Here is a 14,421-nt window from a genome sequence, read left to right as displayed (position 1 = left end):
GGTCACACACTGTGACCCCCCCACCCCTCCCTCTTTCCCTCTCTCTACTCTCCCGTTCTCCCCATCCCCCATCGTGTACTAGGTCATTAATAGTCCTCATATCAGAATTGTGTACATAGGATTTTTGTTTCTCCATTTTGTGATGCTTTACTAAGAATAATGTGTTCCACACCCATCCAGGTTAATATAAAAGATGTAAAGTCTCCATCTTTTTGATGGCTGAATACTATTCCATGGTATACATATACCACAGCTTATTAATCCATTCCTGGGTTGGTGGGCATTTAGGCTGTTTCCACATTTTGGAGATTGTAAATTGAGCTGTGATAAACAGTCTATTGCAAGGGTCCTTGTGGTAAAAGTTTGTTTGTTTTTTTTTCTTCTGGGTAGATGCCCAATAATTGGATTGCAGGATCAAATGGGAGGTCTAGTTTGAGATCTTTGAGGATTCTCCAAACTTCCTTCCAAAAAGGTTATATTAGAATGCAGTCCCACCAGCAATGTAAAAGTATTCTCTCCACATCCATGCCAGCAGCTGCAGCTTTCAGACATTTCGATTTGGGCCATTCTCACTGGGGTTAGGTGATATCTCAGAATAGTTTTGATTTACTTTACTCTGATGAGCCTTAGGGATGATGAGCATTTTTTCATGTGTGTTAGCCATTCTTCTGTTTTCCTTAAAGAAGGATCTAGTCACGTCTCTTGCCCAGTGATTTATGGTTTGTTGAGTCTTTTTTGTTGAGGGATTTGAGTTCTCTACACATCCTATTTATCAAGCTTTTGTCTGATTCATAATATGCAAATATCTTTTCCTATTCTGAAGGTTGTCTTTTTGCTTTGGTTGTTGCTTCCTTACCTGTAAAGAAGCTTTTTAGTTTAATTAAGTCCCATTTATTTTTGTTGTTGCAATTTCCACATTATTCTTCTTCATAAAATCATTCCTCAGGCCAATATCTTCAAGTGTTTTCTCCACACTTTCTTTGAGGATTTTTTTTTTTTTTGCTTGTTTCATGCCTTATATTTAAAACTTCTGTCCATCTTGAATCAATTTTTGGAAGAGGTAAGAGACGTTAAGTCCAGTTTCAGTCTTTTATATGTGGTTATTTAGTTCTCCCAACACCATTTATTGAATAGAGATTCTTTTCCCAGTGTATGTTCTTGTCTGGTTTATCAAAGATCAAGTGGCTGTACAGTGTTAGTTTCATCTCATGGTTTTCTATTCAGTTCCAAATGTCAATGTCTCTATTTTTGTGCCAATATCATGCTGTTTTGATCACTATGGACTTGTAGTATAGTCAAAAGTCTGGTTGGGTGATACCCCTGGCTTTGCTTTAATTACTAAGAATTGTCTTGGCTATGTGGGTTTTCTTCTGGTTCCATAGAAAACAAAGAATTGTTTTTTCCAAATCTTGAAAGCATGACAATGATATTTTATTTTATTTATTTATTTATTTATTTATTTTGTAGAGACAGAGTCTGACTTTATGGCCCTTGGTAGAGTGCCGTGGCCTCACACAGCTCACAGCAACCTCCAACTCCTGGGCCTAAATGATTCTCTTGCCTCAGCCTCGCAAGTAGCTGGGACTACAGGCGCCCGCCACAACGCCCGGCTAGACAATGATATTTTAATGAGGATTGCAATGAATCTGTAGATTGCTTTAGGTAGTATAGATATTTAAATAATGTTCATTCTTCCCAGGCATGAGTATGGTATTTCTTCCACTTATTCATATCTCTGCTATTTCTTTATTAGGGTTTTATAATTTTCTTTGTAGATGTTCTTCACCTCTTTTGTTATGTATATTCCTAGATATTTCTTTCTTCCTTCTTTCCTTCCTTTCTTTCTTCCTTTCTTTTTTTTTTTTAAGCATCTGAGAAGGGAATTGTGTCCTCAATTAGTTTTAGTTTCTCATCTGGGCTATTACTGACATATACAAAGGCTACTGATTTGTGGACATTGATTTTATATCCTGAGACACTGCCATATTTTTTGATCACTTCCCGAAATCCTGTGGTTGAGTCATTGGGGTTCTCTAAGTATAAGATAACATCATTGGCAAAGAGCAAGAGTTTGACCTCCTCTGCACCCACTTGGATGCCCTTTATTTCCTTCTCTTGCCTGATTGCATTGGCTAGAACTTCCAGCACTGTGTTGTCTAGTTTCTAAGTGGAAAAGCTTTCAGTTTTACTACATTCAGTATAATATTAGCTGTGGGTTTGTCGTAGTTGGCATTGATCAGATTAAGAAATATGCCACCTATGCCTATATTCTTAAGTGTTCTAATTAGAAAAGGATGCTAAATTTTATCAACTACTTTTTCTATATCCATTAAGAGGATCATATGGTCTTTGTTTTTGCCTTTGTTGATATGGTGAATTATATTTATGGAACTGTGTATGTTAAACCAGTCTTGCATTCCTGAGATGAAACGTACTTGATCATGATGAATGATTTTTTTTTTTTTTTTTTTGCTGTTTTTGGCCGGGGCTGGATTTGAACCTGCCAAATCTGGCATATGGGGCCGGCGCCCTACTCCTTTGAGCCACAGGCACTGCCCATGATGAATGATTTTTGTAATGTATAGCTACCATCTATTGGCTAGGATTTTATTTAGAATTTCTGCATCTATATTCACTAGTGAAATTGGTCTGAAATTCTCCTGTTAAATTGAATCTTTTCCTGGCTTTGGTATTAACATGTTTGCTTCATAGAATGTGTTGAGAAATATTCCTTCCTTCTCAATTTTTTGGAATAATTTTTGCATTATGGGTATAAGCTCTTCTTTGAAGGTGTGATAGAATTCTGGTGCGAAGCCATCTGGACCAGGGCATTTTTTTGTTGGGAGATTTTTTATTGTTTCTCAATCTCAGTTCTTCAAATTGATCTGTTCAAGAGATCTCTCTCTTAATTAATAGTTAAGTCTAGGGACAGGGTGCAATTCTTGATATTGATCCATTTTCTCCACATTGTCAAATTTCTGGGCATAGAGTTTCTTATAGTACTCAGAGATGATCTCTTGTATCTCTGTGGCATCTGTTGTTATTTCCCCTTTATCATTTATTGTTGAGGTTATTAGAGATTTTACTTTTCTGTTTCTAGTTAATCTGGCCAATGGTTCATCAATGTTATTTATTTTTTTGAAAAACATACTTTTTGTTTTGTTGGTTTTCTGAATAATTCCTTTTTTTTTTCAATTTCATTCATCTCTGATTTAATTTTGGTTATTTCTTTTCTTCTGCTGGGTTTGGGGTTAGATTATTCTTTTTCCAATTCCATAAGATGGTTTGTAAGTTTTTTCATCAGTTTCTTTCTGTTTTTCAGATATAGGCATCTAAAGCAATACATTTTCCTCTTAGGACTGCTTTTGCTGTATCCCACAGGTTTTGGCATCATTGTCTTCATTGTTGTTATGTTTGAGGAATTTAACAATTTCTCCTTTTTTGTCTTCCTGAAAACAACTATTGTTCAACGTTTAATTTCAACGTCTTTGTGTTGGAATTGAGTTCCATTTTTATTCCCTTGTGGTCTGAGAATATATAAGTACAATTTCTATTTTTTTAAATTTGGCTGAAGTTTTATTTGTATCCTGGGATCTCTTCAATTTTGGAGTATGTAACTTGGGCTGACAAGAAAATTTTACATTATTTAGCTTTGGGATGGTGTGTTCTGTATATGTCTATTAATCCCATTTGTTCTAGGGTCGCATTGAAGTCCTTGAATCTTTTTTTAGCTTCTGTTTAGAGAATCTGTCCAGTTCTGTCAGAGGAGTGTTCAAGTTCCTGACCATTATAGTGTTATGAGATATCATATTGCTCAGACCCATCAAGGTCTGTTTCATATATCTGGGATCATTTAAATTGGGTGCATAAATATTTAAAATTGAAATGTCTTCTTGTTGTATTGTTCCTTTGACCAGCATAAAGTGTCCATCTTTGTCTTTCTTAATTTTAGTTGCTTTATATGAAAATAACATTGCACCCCCTCCTTTATTCTGATTTCCATTTGCTTGAAAAACTGTTTTCCATCCCTTAACTCTGAGTCTTAATTTGTCCTTCAAGGCTAAGAGTGTTTCCTGGAGACACATATGGATAGCTTGTGCTTTCTTTTACCAAACAGCCAGCCTGTGCCTCTTCAGTGGTGAATTCAGCCCATTGAAATTTATTGAGAGATGTGATAACTGTGGTGGAGTTCTATTCAATAGAACTTCTTGAATAGAGTTCTTTTTTTTTTTTTTTTTTGTAGAGACAGAGTCTCACTCTACTGCCCTTGGGTAGAGTGCCGTGGCGTCACACAGCTCACAGCAACCTCTAACTCTCGGGCTTACGCAATTCTCTTGCCTCAGCCTCCTGAGTAGCTGGGACTACAGGCGCCCGCCACAATGCCCGGCTATTTTTTTTGTTGTTGCAGTTTGGCCGGGGCCGGGTTTGAACCCGCCACCCTCGGCATATGGGGCCGGCGCCCTACTCACTGAGCCACAGGCGCCGCCCCTTGAATAGAGTTCTTATTTTGTGAAAGTTTGTTTTGTAGTTTTATCCTTTGTGCCCTTGTGGAAGCTAAGTTTTTACCTTTTGCTTCTGGGTGTTTACTTTGCTGGTGATTCATTGTGATGGTTAGCATTGAGAATAGATCTAAGTATTTCCTGTAGAGCTTGTCTTGTAGTGAATTTTTTCCATGCTTGTATAACTGCAAAAGATTTGATTTCTCCATCAATTTTGAAGCTTAGTTTAGCAGGATAAGAATTTGGGGCTGAAAATGGTTTTGTTTAAGAATGTTGAAGGTGGATGACTATGCTTTTCTGGCTTGAAAGGTTTCAATTGAAATGGCTGCTGTCATCCTAATGGCTCTGCCTCTGTAGGTCAATTGGTCCTTACTCCTGGCTGCTTGCAGAATTTTCTCTTTCATCTTAACTTTGGACAGGTTCATTACAATCTGTCTTGGAGAGGCTCTGTTTGATTTGAGATGACCTAAGGTTCGATACCCATCTGAAAGGAGTGTGTCAGGGTCTTCAGTAAAATTTGGGAAGTCTTCATTTATGATAATATCCAGTAGGGCTTCCATCCCTTTGGGACAATGTTCTTCTCCTTCCGGAATCCCTATTATCCATGTGATTGAATGCTTCTTGTAGTTCTCATAGTTCTCTAAGTGCCTGTTCCGTTTTCTCTATCTTCTTTTCTGCCTCTTCAACTACCTGTGTTAACTCGAAAACTTTATCCTCTAGCTCTGAAGCTCTTTCTTTTCCATGGTCTAACCTATTTATGATACTTTCTACTGCATATTTACATTCCCTGATTGTCTCCTTCATTGCCTTAATATCCACCATATCCTTTCTATATTCTACATATCTTTCATCCAACTTTTGGTTCTGTCTTTTCATTTTCCCATCCATTCCTTTTACAGTTTTTATCAACCATATTTTAAATTCCCTTTCTGTCAAGCCCATTAATTCTTTATAGGTGGAGTCTTCTGCAGTAGCTTCCTCCTGGTCCCTTGGGGGAGATCCTCTGTTTTGCTTTTTGTGTTGCCTAAATTTTTCTGTTGGCTCCTCCTCATGTGTTCTTTCTTCTTGTTCATCTTTTTGTCTTCCTTTTTTCCTTCTCACTGCCTCCTTTACTTCAAATTACCTCGTTTCAGAGCTTACATCTTGAAGTGGCCTCAGCCTGAGCAAAGTCAAACTCTTCCTTGTGGCCAAATAAACAGAAGTCCTTGCTCCTGATGACAATACGTTGCAATATACGTTGCCCAGATGGTAGGTGGTGCTATGGTTTTTTAGGAGGTAGAGAGTATAGCCAGCAACCTTATGGTCCCTATTCAAAACTTTGTTGCCTTCGGTGATCACCTGATTGTTTCCTTAGCATTCAGATCTGCTGGGTTGGGAAAATAAAGCTCACAAGAATCATTCAGGGGCAGGTTACACAGTGTCCCATGGGGTTCAGGAGTCCCTCAGCCTGTCCCAAGAGTGGAGTTCTGATCCCTGCAGGAAGAATTAAGATAGCTGAGCTTTAGGTCCCAGCTAAGACCTTCTCATGACTTTCCACAAGGACAGCACCCTGGCTGCCCAGACCTCAGTATGGCTGCCTCGCAAGCCACCACCAAACCTATGGCAAATCCACTCCAACTGGCATTCATATATGGTTGCTATATACTGTTCAAGTCTGCCAACTCGTCTAAGCTTTCCACTCAACATGCAGGTTCCTCCAACACCTGAAAACTACTTATAGGCTTCCTATTGTCCTGAACCTCCGTGGGTGGCTATCCCATCCCAGCCAGTCAGAATTACTTACCTAATTCATCTGATTTCCCTGCTCCAGATCATACACTGTATCCAGTTCACCAACTCCTTGCTGTGCTCAAGCTATGACTCTGAGTAAGATCCCATCCAGGTATGGGATGGGATCTCTTTTTCTCCAGTCATTCTAGGAGAGCTCAGCTGAGCTATCCTTCTGGTCTGCCATCTTGCTCTGCACCCTCCCCGCCCCCAATATATGCACTTCTTATTCCATGGTGGTAGTTCCACCATTCTCATCAAATTTTTTCTAGTGTTTTTATCACTTTGTTAATTAAAAATATAATTATTTTTTAATTAAAATTAAATTTTGTAAATATCCTTTGTTAATTAAATAACCTCTCTAGCTATCTATGTCTATTGATCAGCTTAGACATATATATGTTTATCTCATTTATACAGTGAGAAATATACATTTACATATACATATGATAAATCTCAAGAAATAGAAATATTGGTCTTCCCTGATCCCTTCTTACTGTGGAAATTAAGTTTTTCTTCTTTGGAAGGGTAAAGAGGCAAGCAGCTTCCCTTACAGCATTCTGATCCTGTAAGTTTTTATTCTAATTCTAAATATTAATATTTGATGGTCACTTTAAAGGGTTTTTTCCCTTGGTATTATTCTATCCTAACCAATATTTGCTAAATGGCCCTTAATTCTGTATATGCATTTTAGAATGCTTAAGACATTCTATGTATGATGTGGACACTTAATAATCGATTGTATGGAGGGGAAAAAGATATCAAAAAAAAGAGAGAAAAAGGTACTAAATTACTGAAAAGAGTTCCAAGAGCGAAGATTGGTCTACCACGCCAGATTGAAATACGTCTTGCAAACATTAGCTTCTACTAAAAATTGCCAGGGATAATGTGCCTGCATTTGCAATTGTTCAAATTTACACTAATTACATATTGAGAAATCAGAATGATCTGTGGTTCCAGTCATTTGGTTCCTGGTGGGTGCTGTGTCTTCTTTTTCATCATTCAGCAGCCAGATATTATAGCTGGTCGCAAAGGTATAAACCACAAAACTGAATGAAAAGTCATTTAAGCTATAATTCAATTCACATTTAGTGGTTCCTGAAGCAATTAGGACTGATGACAACCACTTTATCAAATGATAACATTTAGTTTCGTTCTTTCTCATCCCAGGAACTCTAGACAAAGTTATATTTGGCTTAGGAAAAAGATCACTAAAGTTTCCCTGTAAGTATTAGATGTTAAGATTGTGTGTCTGTGTGTGTGTGTGTGTTTTGTTTTGTTTTTGTTTTTTAAGAGAAGCCTTTGAGGTACCAAGTTCCTTTGCTGAAGAGAACTCTCTATATTCTTCCAGATAGCATTAACCTCTCAGTAAAGATGTTTTGGCTTCTGTAGAAATGATAATATAGTGATAGCAAACATTTATTGAACACTTAAGCAAAGAACAGTGTGGAAAGCTGTACCTTGATTAATACATCTCATGCTCACAACCTCACACAAAAAGTATTAAATTCTTTCTTATACAGATAAGACAAGGGAGGCCTAGAGAGAAAAAAATAAATGATTTGCTCAATTCCACAAAGCCAGTGTGACAGAGTGCACTAGGAGTTCATCAAAATCCATTTTCTTTTCTACTGCATACTAAGATACATTTTCCAACTTTCCCTGCAGTTAGGCATAGCAAAACAATTAACTTCTGGCCAATAGAATGTGAGCAGGAATGATGTGAGGCATTCCAGACAAATATGTTTAAGAAGTTGGTATTCTTCCACATGGGCCCTTTCCTGCTAAATGGAGAACACAGCAAAGCCTGTGTTTTATGATGGAACCATAAAAGATAAAGATGTTTCTCCTTTAGCAAAGGACTTTAAAAAGCACCTGTCTCCCACTAACTTCCTCAGGTACCCACTGGACTTATTAAAATAAGAAATAAGTTTAAAATACTTACATGGCAGGGGAGCTACTGTGATCCTGAAGGTGGCTTTCTGAGTACAAGGCTCATCCATTGCACTATGAATGTGCTAACCCCTGAGATTTCCCCAAATGTGGAAAACTTGATGGCATTAATTTGTGGTAGTGGGAGACAATGGTCATGCTTCTCCCCCACCCTCCGCCCCGTAGAAAAATAAAATGTCAGTGGCCTAACACAATAAGATGCATTGGTTACTGGCTACAACATTTATGTAAATGCTAGTTGCTCTCAGTGGCTTAAACAAGTAAGGAACTCAGATTGAGTGATCAATATACAAAATCACCAGGTAAAGTGTGAAAATTGGAGGGAATCCAATTCTAGCAATTACTATCTAAATTCTTAGAAAAAGCCAACTCCTTAGCCTTGAACATTCCTCCCTTCTATTCATAAGACTTCCAAAGACCAAAAACTACTTCCTCTGAGAACAGCTGCTCTTTTCAAGCCTGCCCACTCTCTTGAGAGCGTTATGTTTCCCTTCAAAAAATAAAATAAAGCTGCCCCTTGCTTGGCTTATGTGGTGTGTCCTGAAATTTTTTCCTCTGGATCACCAAGAACCAGAAAAAACCTACACTTGGAAGCAGCTAACAGTTCAAAGTCAGACAGACCTGAGCTTACTTCTTTATTCTACTACACACTGTTTGCATGAGCTTTAGGGAATTATTAAACTTTGTGAACTCCAACTCTGTAACCTGTAAAATGGGAATATGATACATGCTTGTTAATTATGCATGCCTGTCTCAATTTCATGCCTAGTGCATCTGTTTCCTTCTGCTCTTCGCTATGACATCCCTCTTTACTCTAGATACAGACACAAAGGGCTTTGGCATTCCCAGGAGCAGGGTATCACTTTCTGCAGATTCTGCAGATAATTGATTAGTTAGAACTCAGTAGTATGTATATCCTGGGTTAAATTATCAATGGCAAGCTGTTATTGAAAAATAGAAATATGCCTTTATTTCTACATCTGAAATTTTAATATGAAAAACAAAACCTGAGATTATCTGGGTAAAATTAAGACAGTCTGCACCTAGTAATGAGAGAAATAAATATAATCATCAAAGTAAAATTAAAAGCCATACACATTTACTAAAGTAAATGTCTTTGTTTACTTTAGTCCTAACTAACCTAGTCCTAACTAACAAAAATATTCTTAATCCTTCATATACCCTCAATGCTCTGGGTCTTTCTTCTGAAAGAATACTATCCCTCACTTTCTTTCCTAATGTGTATCAGATTCTCTTTTACAAATGTATATCCCACTTCTGCTCATTGTTACACCTCTTCTCAAAAGATTGACTTGGATCATTTTTCAAATGGATAGTATGAGTTGTCCATTGGTGAGTACAAGGACCTTCTCAGTTCCAAATTAATTCTAAAAATATAGAGAAGAAGGATTTGAGGTTGTGTTTGCATTTAAAAGAGAACTTACAAAACTAATTTGTTAAGTATAGTCTAGTGAGAGGGAAGAGGAGGGAGATGGGTAGAGGGAGGAGGGAAGGTGATTGGAGGAATGTTGTCTAATGTGCATAATGTGAGGGTATTCAGCACGCTGCCTGCATGAAGGGCTCCACTACAATTTGAACTTTACCTTAGAAATGGAAACAATGAAGGAGGTGCCTGTGGCTTAAAGGAGTAGGGCACAGGCCCCATATGCCAGAGGTGGTGGGTTCAAACCCAGCCACGGCCAAAAACCGTAAAAAAAAAAAAAGAAAAAGAAAAAGAAATGGAAACAATGTAACCTAAACATTTGTGTGTGTGTGTGTGTGTGTGTATATATATATATATATATATATATATATATATTTTAGACAGAGTCTCACTATGTTGGCCTCTGTAGTGCATGGTGTAATAGCTCACAGCAACCTCCAACTCCTGGGCTCAAGCAATCCTCTTGCCTCAGCCTCCTGAGTAGCTGGGACTACAGGTACTCAAAACAACGCCCGGCTAGTTTTTAGAGATGGGGGGTCTCACTCTTGCTCAGGCTGGTGTCGAACTCCTGACCTCCAGCAATCCACCCATCTCAGCCTCCCAGAATGCTAGGATTAAGATGTAAGCCACCGTGCCCAGACATAAAAAGAAAAAGTTGGTATAATTAAAAAAATTATGTATTTAAATAAAAAAAGAATGTGTTAAGAACTGTCCAGTGGTAAATCACTTTCATTTCTTCCTATTTGCAGCATTTGTAGTAAATGGTACAAGTCATATTAAACATGTCTTATCTCCACAACTGTGGCCTATAGTAATAATCCACACAATTAACATTCTTACCAGGATCTACAAATTGGACAGTCTCGTACTTTTCAACCTGATCATAGACCTCTCTTCATAACTCATTGAGCATTTCAAACAATGGCATTTTTTCACTTCCTAGAGTTGCTACCCTCTTTTCTACATTGGCATCTTTGCCACTTCTTTCTGCTTTTTTGCCTGGAATGCTCTTCTCCCAACTATTAGCATTCATGGATTTTCTCATCTTTAAGACATCAGAAGTACTTCTTTCTCAAAATAGCTTTTTTTTTCTGCCCTATCAATAGGACATTCCACCCTCAACCATTTTCTTTGCATCCACAGTATCCAGGCTGTGAAACATAATTGCACATCCCTTCAGGACAATTATTCATTTGGTGATTATTTGACTTACTGTTCCTTCCCTCCAATACACTATCTCCAAGAAGGCAGTCAGTATCGTCTCCCTCACTCCCTGTTGTGTTCCTCACAGCAGCCCACCTCCTAAAACAGAGGAGATACACAGTATTTGTTTAATGGCCAGAAAGTGGTAGCTATTCCCCAATCCAGTGATTTGGGGAAATCTCTAATGATTATAGACAGGGAAAGTTCTCTATTGCTTAATGGATTCAGTGTACCTCACACAGCTGTATTTTTAAAAATCTGACTAATGAATCGAGCATGGTGGGTCTCGGCTAATAATAAACACTGCCTCAGTCTGAGGGGAACAGACCACACAAACATTCTAAATTGCTTTTTCTCTCTCCTCAGGAGCAGCTGAACTGGGGACTTGTAGAAGGGCAGATGGCATCACTCTGCCACACTCTAGAGGTGCCTGTCTTAATTCCACACTGAGAACATCTGCTTCTTTCCCTTCTTTGCCACAGCAATCCCTCCCCAGTGAAGAGATGGACACAAAGGGCTCCGGCCTCCACTGGAGCAAAAAGGCACTTTCTGCTAATTCAGAAAGATGTCAAGAGATGCAGGCAGACAATTGATTAGTTAGAACCCAGTGGTACACACATCCTGGGGCAAAGTACCAATGGCAAACTGTTGCTAGAACAGAAATATGCTTTCATTTCAAATCTGATTTTCTTTTTTTAAGGCAGAGAAACAGTTTTTCTCTTTGTCTCACTGTCTTAATTAACGTCTATACAAGAGATACCAAGTAGGAAGAGCAAAATCTTTGAGTTAGGAAGACCAGGCTTTGACTCCAAACTTCCCATTTATGTTTACTATTATCTAAGATTCTCTAGCATTTTATGTCTCAGAGCAACTTTCCTTGTTTATGAAATGGGAAAAATGACTATTATTGCTATACTTATTTTATTATTATAAGTCTGCTTCACAGGCTGCAATGAAGATTTATCTTTTTCTTTTGACTTATTTTATTTTTCCTCCAGAGATATATGCTTATTCTTTGTGTATACCATTTGTTTCAATATGTCCTTAGACAACATGCATTAGAATCACCCATTTCCCAGGTAATTTGAACATATACTAAAGGTTGTTCTAAACTATTTGATTAAATAAAAAATTCAGATTGTATTTGTATGGCCATTGCTAAAACATTTTCTTCCTAATCTGAAATTTATGTTTCCTAAAACCTCATGTGGAACAATTTCTGATAAAGAAATTCAAGACTTTACATATTTTTTAAAACTTGAGAAATTATAAGTATACTGTAAATAAACCCACACATGTACACACATACACAAAAAGACATTATAGATTTTTGATATAAGCATAAAATTGTTTCATGTGGACAGTGCACATTAATATAAAATTAATAGCAACATAGCACACATCTGAGACCCGATGGTGTAGTATTGATGATAGTATCCTTAATGTTTATTTATCTTTAGTTATTTTATATGTACTTAGAGATATGCCTTTCATATATTTGTCTAAAAAAAATGGGTATGTCTATCTGGCTTTGTAGCAAATCATCAGGGTGTGATGTGATGCTTCTTAGCCATGTTCAATATAATTATTTTAAATTAAGATTACAGACTGGAGAATTTAATCAAAGTTAACTAAAAATTACATTTTACTAGTTTCAAAAAGGAAAGCATATAGAATTTATAGCTTCCCTCTAATGAATACCCAGGGAGCTTGCAGCTGGGAAAGATCACCAGCCTAGCATCGTGCCAAATCCAGGATCTATGTATACAGGATTAGTTGACAAGCAGTATGTCCATAAGCAATAGATTTATGGCAGGTCAGCAGGTTTGGAAAACTGCAGTCTAGGGATTGAAGCTAGGTCTGCAAAAAGGTACCGTGCTGGAGAAGGGGGAGGGGAATGTGGGCAAAGGAAAAGCATCAGGGACTATCATTACAGATTTATGGGCACCATAACAATACTACCTCAAGCTTAGGGAAGAGGTACATTAGCAACTCTTTTTTTTTTTTTTTGTGGTACAGAAGAAGAACCTTGGTCTTAAGTTATATCACATACTAGCCAGGTTATAAAGAACAATAATTAAAATCTGTTTGTTTGTTTGTTTCTTCAAGTTCCTGGCAAACCCAACATACTATAAGGAGGAAAACCATTTCAACTTTATTAGAGGTGGGAGGAAGCATCTCTTCAAAGACTAAGGTATATACAAAATATTTAAACAAAGTGAAATTGTTTGGACTCAACAGTTAAACAAAACTTTAAAGATTTACCTAAGGAGAAAAAATGGCTGACTATATGTGGAATTTAAAGAATCCATTCAGAAAGTTGCCCAATAACAAAAAATGAGAATTTTTAGGGAACATTGCTGCTCTGAGGTGGAAAAAGACCCCTTTGTAGTTTTGAAATAATGATTGTTAGAAGTTGAACAAATATAAGAGAAAAAACAATAAAGAGAATTGATTTACAAGCATGATATTTGCCATATTTCATCAATTTGAACTGAACATTTATTTTGCATTTTAGTATCTAAGAAATCAGGATGAGTCATATGGCTCATATGGCTTCACATAATCACTCTCAACAGGCAAAAATGGATTTTATATTTAAGAAATTTTTTCCCCTACTATATCTATACTTGCCATGAGCTTTCCTGATTATTATTCCCGATGGTATACCTGCATAATAGCAACTCTTATATTGTTCAGTCAGCAAACCAAAAATAACAAAATATTTGAGAAAGAAATATGAATCTTAGTTGCCTGACAAAACTCCACTGACACTTTCCAACAAGATCAAAAAAGTGCCAGCAAAGAAAAATAAATAGATGGATATGATGTTGGAGAAAATGTTGGAGGAGGAACTTTTAAGAATAAGTCCCTTACTGCAATGGTACATTTAAAAACTATACAGCAGTGTCTCAGGTTACAAAATCAACATTCATAAATCGGTAGCCTTTATATATATCAACAATAGTCAAGCTGAAAAAACAGTTACGGACTCTATTCCATTCACAGTAGTGCCAAAGAAGATGAAATTTTTGGGAGTTCATCTAACAAAGGATGTGAAAGATCTCTATAAAGAGAACTATTAAACTCTAGGAAAAGAAATAGCTGAAAACTATTAACAAATGGAAAAACATACCATGCTCGTGGCTGGGAAGAATCAACATTGTTAAAATGTCCATACGACCCAAAGCAATATACAATTTTAATGCAATCCCTATTAAAGCTCCACTGTCATACTTTAAAGATTTTGAAAAAAAATACTTCATTTTATATGGAATCAGAAAAAAACCTCAAATAGCCAAGACATTACTCAGAAATAAAAACAAAGCAGGAGGAATAATGCTACCGGACGTCAGACTATACTATAAATTGATAGTGATCAAAACAGCATGGTACTGGCACAAAAACAGAGAAGTAGATGTCTGGAACAGAATAGAGAACCAAAAAATGAACCCAGCTACTTACTGTTATTTGATCTTTGACAAGCCAATTAAAAACATCCGGTGGGGAAAAGATTCCCTATTTAACAAATGGTGCTGGGTGAACTGGCTGGCA

The 14,421-nt window shown here is 37.1% G+C and overlaps 1 non-coding gene across 1 annotated transcript; it reads left to right on the top strand.

The window, feature by feature from the left end:
• The first annotated feature begins 8,203 nt into the window (after positions 1-8,203).
• LOC128580326 (U1 spliceosomal RNA) lies at positions 8,204-8,367 on the top strand. Its single transcript, XR_008378622.1, has one exon. It is a non-coding gene; the product is annotated as a U1 spliceosomal RNA (small nuclear RNA).
• Positions 8,368-14,421: the final 6,054 nt, after the last annotated feature.

This window comes from Nycticebus coucang, chromosome 2 (assembly GCF_027406575.1).
Source record: "Nycticebus coucang isolate mNycCou1 chromosome 2, mNycCou1.pri, whole genome shotgun sequence".
In the NCBI taxonomy this organism is placed as follows: Eukaryota; Metazoa; Chordata; class Mammalia; order Primates; family Lorisidae; genus Nycticebus; species Nycticebus coucang.
This window is presented reverse-complemented; position numbering and strand designations above follow the sequence as displayed.